This window comes from Montipora foliosa, chromosome 2 (assembly GCF_036669935.1).
Source record: "Montipora foliosa isolate CH-2021 chromosome 2, ASM3666993v2, whole genome shotgun sequence".
NCBI lineage: Eukaryota > Metazoa > Cnidaria > Anthozoa > Scleractinia > Acroporidae > Montipora > Montipora foliosa.
The window spans coordinates 21,480,776-21,487,271 of record NC_090870.1 but is presented as its reverse complement, the minus strand read 5'-3'; the positions used below and the strand labels follow the sequence as shown (position 1 = coordinate 21,487,271).

The 6,496-nt window shown below is 39.7% G+C and overlaps 1 protein-coding gene across 1 annotated transcript in view; it reads right to left on the bottom strand.

Annotated features, from left to right (window-relative positions):
- LOC137992662 (insulin-like peptide receptor) overlaps positions 1–4,639 on the bottom strand; it is a 74,888-nt gene extending 70,249 nt beyond the window's left edge. Inside the window, exon 1 of the mRNA XM_068838137.1 lies at positions 4,636–4,639. The gene's annotated coding sequence lies outside the window, so the exon portion shown is untranslated. The remainder of the gene's footprint in view (positions 1–4,635) is intronic.
- Positions 4,640–6,496: the final 1,857 nt, after the last annotated feature.

The window sequence follows — 6,496 nt, the reverse complement described above, 5'->3', positions numbered from 1 at the left end:
AATCTCAACGCGTTTTCACAGTTAGCATCAGTAGATAGGGTTAGCACTGCAGTTTTCCTCACTATTCTTCAAGGACGCTTCAATTTCGGTAGACTTTTCTGTCCGCTTTTCACGTGCCTTCTTTTTACTGTATGTAATTGTTTCTTGCCTAATTCTGGATTTTATTAGATCCCAGAGAAGTCTTTTACTCATCAATGTCTTTAAATTCGTTTTTAACCAAATTGGTACGCTTTCGTTTATCAATGTAACGGAATTGACATTCACTTTACAAGACTTCAATGGAATTTCCTAAAAGGAAGGGCCATTGCCTTCGTCGATAGCTATTTAAATGTAAAACTATTTGCCGATTGGTCAGAGTTTATAGAAGGTACAATATCCGACTTTTCAATATCCTCTTGACAAACCAGTCGCTAATCAGCCAGTAATCGAGTCTTCTTTGAATAAAACGACTTTGCTGTTTCTCCAGGTCAAACGTTTAGTGTGTGGATTTCCTAAACACGCCACCAACAAGGTCTACTAACAGAAGAAGATCACGACACAGGTCTTGCATATTTTTAACTGAGTCTATTTCTGGATGAATTCCCACCAGAACAATCAAAATCCAGGATTGAGCGGGACGTTAAAGTACCCACCCAACAATTAATCTAGGTCGTTTTTGTTGTTTGTTAAATCATTATTCTATGATGTTGTTCAGCTTATCAACAAAAAAGCTACATTGATTCCGGGAGTTCTATTAGGTGCGTAAAACGGGTTAACAAGCAAAAACAGACGAATCTTGAATGTCGGACCTCCATTATAATAAAAAGACCATCGTTCATCCGACTTTACTGATTTTAACCTTAACATCTAGGTCTACTTCTAGCCAGACTCATCCACTCTGCGACTGTGATTGGAACCCTGTGAAAAATAAAGCTCACCCTGCCATTGTGTCCTCCATCATGTCCTCGACGTCAGGTGTACTAGAAAGTTCTCTTGAAGGAAAAACAAGATCATACCTTCGCTGATCCAACCAAAGGAAGAGAGCTTTTCTCTTTGTGGGTGAACGATAAGCCCTCGCACAATCACACGAGAGTATCTTAAAGTCTACGTGATTGGTCCGCGATTGAAGCTAACATGACATTTCAAGGTGGAAGGGCATTACAATTATGATAATAATAAATTTCACATCCAAATTGCCTATTGATTGAGTGCAATGAAAAACCCTGAGGCTTAAAAGGGTTAGCAGTCGACACCGAGGAAAACCAGCACGTGAAACACAGAACACAATAAAACCATTACAAAAGCTGCTGGATAAATTATATCCAACGTGCAGCTCATGGGAATTAGTACTGTTTCGAACTGCAAATCAGAAACCCCCGCCTAAAGAAGAAAACTGAAGTAAGGATAAATAAAAAACGGCCATCAAGCTAAGCTAATTAGCAATTTAAGTCTTTTAGTAGGTATTTAAGCGTCCTTCGATAAAAGAGTTTGTTCCGTTCTTTCTTGCTGAAAAACACGCTGTCTTTCCTTGTCCCTTCGCGCGTTTGAGTAAGGGCCCACTGTTTTCTGCCTTCCCTCCTGAATCTCTCTCGGACAGATCCGAATGAAGTCTTGACATCGACATGTACCCTCCTTTCCAATGCTCGTTTAAAAAACCGTTCTCTGTCCGGATATTTTAAGAAACGGGCGATTATCGGCTGAGTAAATGTTCCTGGGTTTGTGGCTCCGAATGGTGTTGAACTCGATGAAAATCAATGTGGCGTGCGCCCTCAATATTCAACTCCCTTTCCATTATAAAACGGTAAGCAGTGTCGCTTCCCTGTGTTTTCCTCATTTACCTGTACATTCTCTGGAATTCCATGTTAAAAAGCAGGTTTTTCGCGTCGATTATACACCTCCTGATAGAGTAGCCGTTCATTCAGGAAGTTGCTCTCACGTTCACTCCTTTTCAACCTTACACTTCAAATTCTCCAACCGACGCAGGTTCATAAAATTCAAACCGTAGTCCATGTCCTTAAACTGCCTTCTCAATTCCCACTGCGTCCTACTACCTTTGAGTGTGGAGGTGTCCTCTTGAACAGTCATTGTGCATTCTAAACCGGGCACTTTCTTCCAGGGATCCATTCTACTTTCTTCTCCATAAGCTTCAAGTTCTCCAAAACTTGATGAGCCGTGAGTGTCGATGTTAGCTTCGCTTGACATGTCGAACGCTAAGACAACTTCATCAACTTCTTATCGTCGGAATGATGTCTTCAGCAAGGGACTCACAAAAACGCTTCATCTCTAGTTGTACAGGAATCGTTTATAGCCTACTACCACTACTGCTTCCTCTTGTCTTTCGTTAAATTTACTAAAGAAATCGTCCATAAACGTTTCATCTGTACAAAATTCCGAACTTTGCGCGGCGCTGGAGGCACTAGCACTTGCGCAAACGGACTTCACTCACTCACTCATCATATCCCAGTGCCACCAAATACTACGATCACAATCTTCAAACAATATGGTGGGATTAGGAGGATCCTTATTACTATGTGCCTTTGTTGTGTCTAATTCGCTAACGGGTATGTATACATTTTCGACCACCGAAGAATAGACTATGACAAGAGGAAATCATATTCTAGGAGCTTAACTTCGATTTACGCCAGGTTATCGTAAATTTTTTTCGTTTCGTTTCATTTCGGTATTTAAAGCTTTTCCCAAAGTCTTGCCATTTTTGAAATGCAAGGAGCATGTTAGTGGTAGAAGAGGAAATGATTTCATGGAAAGACTCAATGTCTTGCCTTTTACTTCATGTATGCTAAAATAGTGATGCCGCAGAATAAAAAGGCAAAACACTAACCCCACCCTACACGAATTCTTTTGTTGACTGCATTGGACTGGAACATCTACCAGACGGTTTACGGAACAAACTAGCCGATTAGTTATGTAGCTGGATTACTAGTAAGTTATCTTGAAAAAAAAACCGACTTGAAATCTTAACTTGAAAATCCAACTCGAAATCCTAACTCGGGAGTTAGTGTTGTCTCGGAATCAACTTTAGGTGTGCAGTTTATTTGCAGGTGATGCAATGTTGGTTCTTCTGCGTTGCAATAAAAGTCTGCCTGATACCATGTGGCTTCTGACCCCCCCCCCTTCCCAAAAGCTGTCCGATCACTTTATAGTGTAGCGTTATTGTAACATTCATTTGTGACAGAAACTGGCATAAGATAAACCTTATGGATGGTTATTTTCTGTAAAATCCGCCGGCGTGGATTTAGCAGTGGAGGAACAAAGATGATGTTCAAAAGAGAGGAGTAAATAAGAAAGGATTCTTAGGGTGGCTGGCAACAAAAGCCCCCTGTGGTCATGTCATGTGTGACTTTCCGGAATAAGGTTTTTAATAGACAACTGTTCCAATAGTTTGGGATTGCGGTAATCAGGCCCTCGTATAACAGTGAACAGCAACCTTCCAAACGAAATTTTATTGCAAGGTCATGCCACTTCAAAAAAAAATTGTTTTAATTCAGTGACTAGTCTTGAGCTAAATAACCAGCAACATACCAATTTTGACACAAATAAAACGGTGTTTATTCCCAACAAGATTTTCCTGTTATTGTCCTACACAGTATTGGGTTTTAGGATTTGTGTTGGAATCAAAATGACGTTAAGATTTTGAAATCATCACCAATACTCTAACATTTTTTTAATAAAAATGTGGCAAGACGAATCATCGAAGGTCAAATATACTTATTGCAAGACGTTTAGCAATTGCTTAGCAAGGCCTAGACACACACATGCTTGTTACAAGGAGCTGGTTCGGAATTTATTTCCAGGAGGCTTGGGAGCTGCATCTTGAATTCTGTTGACTCCCGCCCCAAAAATATATTTAAGCGCTTTTTCCATGATCTTAAAATAATCACACCAATTTCAAACTCCGCCGTTTGTCTGTTATCCCAATTCTCGTGGATCTTTTGATTCTAGGCTGGGTTTCCCTCGCCCAAACAATAACGTTGAAAATGCGCTATATTTATTAATTTATATAGCCCAAGTGTTTTGACTATGGTTAATCTTTCCATAAAGAGGTAGATTTCTACGTTGCCAAGTGTTTTTAGCATTTTCTCGAGGTTAAGTATCTTTTCACCACGAAGTTCAAGGGTGTTAAAAGCACGTTTCTTGGTTGTAAGCATAAAAAGACCCCAGGGCGTTGATAGCGTTTCTTTTGGACATTTAAAACCAAAAGGTTACATCTGTTCTGTCTTTCCTTTCACCTAACCACATTGCCTTCGATTTTAGTGGTATGTATTACTAGTACCAGAATGCTCTTTGACCCTCTTTAAGCTCATGCTTGTTTGACTTGGATGCATTTAAGAGTGGGGATAATTATTTCTGGATCTAGAGAGGAGTTATATGCTGAGAATGACGAGGACTGCCAGCCAGCCCAGACACTGAACACAGACAACCTGTGTCTGAATCCCCGCTGAAATGGAGATTAAATCGTACGAAGCCAGAACGTTATTCAGCACACAGCTTTTCCATTATTGTAGAAAATGTTTATCCAATGTAGTCATGGCCGAAGTTGAGGGAGCTGAACTCAGTTTATAAGTGTTACCAAGAAAATGGCAATAATTTTTTGATTTAGCTTCTCTGTGTAATGTAATCAAGTCGTAGATTAGCCTGACATTTTCACCAATGTAGAGGCCTTTCACCAACCAGTTTGCTCAGGGTTTATTAACATTGGCACAAGACTTTTTCAATTCTCTTGGCTATAACTTTAATGAGAACCTTGCGGTCAGCGTAGAGAGCGGGCCGGCGATTTTATATTATAGTTTTATCCTTGGATTTTCTTGTGGGATAAGCGCGATTATTCCTCGCCTTTTGCGCATTATAATGAAAAGAAAGAACCAAACATGCTTGCTGAGAAGCAAAGTTGTAGCTGGCTCGCACATCATGACAGATGTCAGGCCAAAAAAGAATCGGTAAAATACAGCTGGCAGACCATCAGTGCCTGGGTTTTGTTATTGTTGGAGTCCTTGAGCACAGTGTGCATTTCTTCTGTTTACTAATCCTTCACAGAGATTTCTTCTGTTCTTCACTTAGTGCGGTTATGTTTTTCTGAATTTTTGACAAAATTTGGTGCATTGCTATTGGTGGGGGGGTATAACGAACATTATAACCAACCTTTTTTCTTCTCTAAGATTTCAAATTGATCCTCTATGTAACAATTTTCCCCAACTTTGAGTTTGGAGACTGTTTAATATCACTGATGACGTTTTTCTAAGCTGTAGAAATACTTTGTGTACTGTTGCTTGCCCTTCGTCGTGCCAATCTCAGCTTTGCTTCTTAGAATTGCATACTTGGGTTTCAATTCCGTCTAACATGATTTTTTGTGAGACCGTGATCTAACACGTTTGAAGCTCAAGTCTGATGTTTCTGTTGTGCGGGGTGTTTCCCGCTGCACTGCCGGCTTGAAAGGTTGTTACACTTTTTTGTGCAATAATTTGTCTTCAGCTTGCTATTTTTTAGCTCCCAATTCAGTAGAGCACTCTAGCTGCTCACAGACCAACAAAAATAACATCCTCTGAGGAAATATAGTTTGTCCATTATACGTATCATTATCATTATCATTATCATGATGATGATGATGATCATCATCATCTATCTACATGCGCTTTGAATAACGTTATAACAAACATGCACAGGACTCATTATGATTCGATGTGATGCTTCCAACTTGAGCTTTCGTCAAAAAAAAAAAGAGAACTTTTACGAAGGACCTGCAAAATATCTCGGGAGACCATTGGCTACTTTTTTTGTCAATGAGAGGACCAGACACATCAATTTGCATGTGTCATGCGATTGAATTCCATGCATAATATTGCTCACATCTGATTTGAAGTGTTCGCTCATTTTTGTCTCGTTTTGCTATGTGTTTGACTCTTAATTTTGCCCCCTCTTGCGTTGTTGTTATTGTAAAAACACAGGCACAAATTGATGTGCTAGCAGTCTGCAGATCCACTTGAGCTATCGCTCTGGGGATCCCACAGAGTACTCTTGCGCAATCGTATGACGCAATGCATGATTTACAAACAACAGGACAGACGCCTGTATAAACAAAATGACATCAATTTGTTAACTGTAAAATGAAATTCATCTGCAAGGCATCTATGATTGACAATATTGAAAACCGTCCAGCCATAGAAAACTTAGCACATTTTCACTCTCCTTGCTACAAGCCCTCCTGGTCATCATATTCTGTTAATCTGCCTGGTGAAGTCTAAAGATTTAAGATTGTGCTTATGTTATTAAAACTCAAACTGCAAAAAAAAACCCCCTCCTACCCTCCCCCTCTCCCTACCCACAAAAAAAAACTTTGTAAAGGTACCCAAAAATTATTGTTAAAAGTTGCATGTCAGAAATTTTTGAGCAGAAGGAATAAATTGGGATAAAGGAATGTCTGATTAGGTCCATGCTTTAATGGCCATAATTTACATCTCATATTGATGAAGGGGAGAGAACCGTAACGAGCTGACCTGAAAGA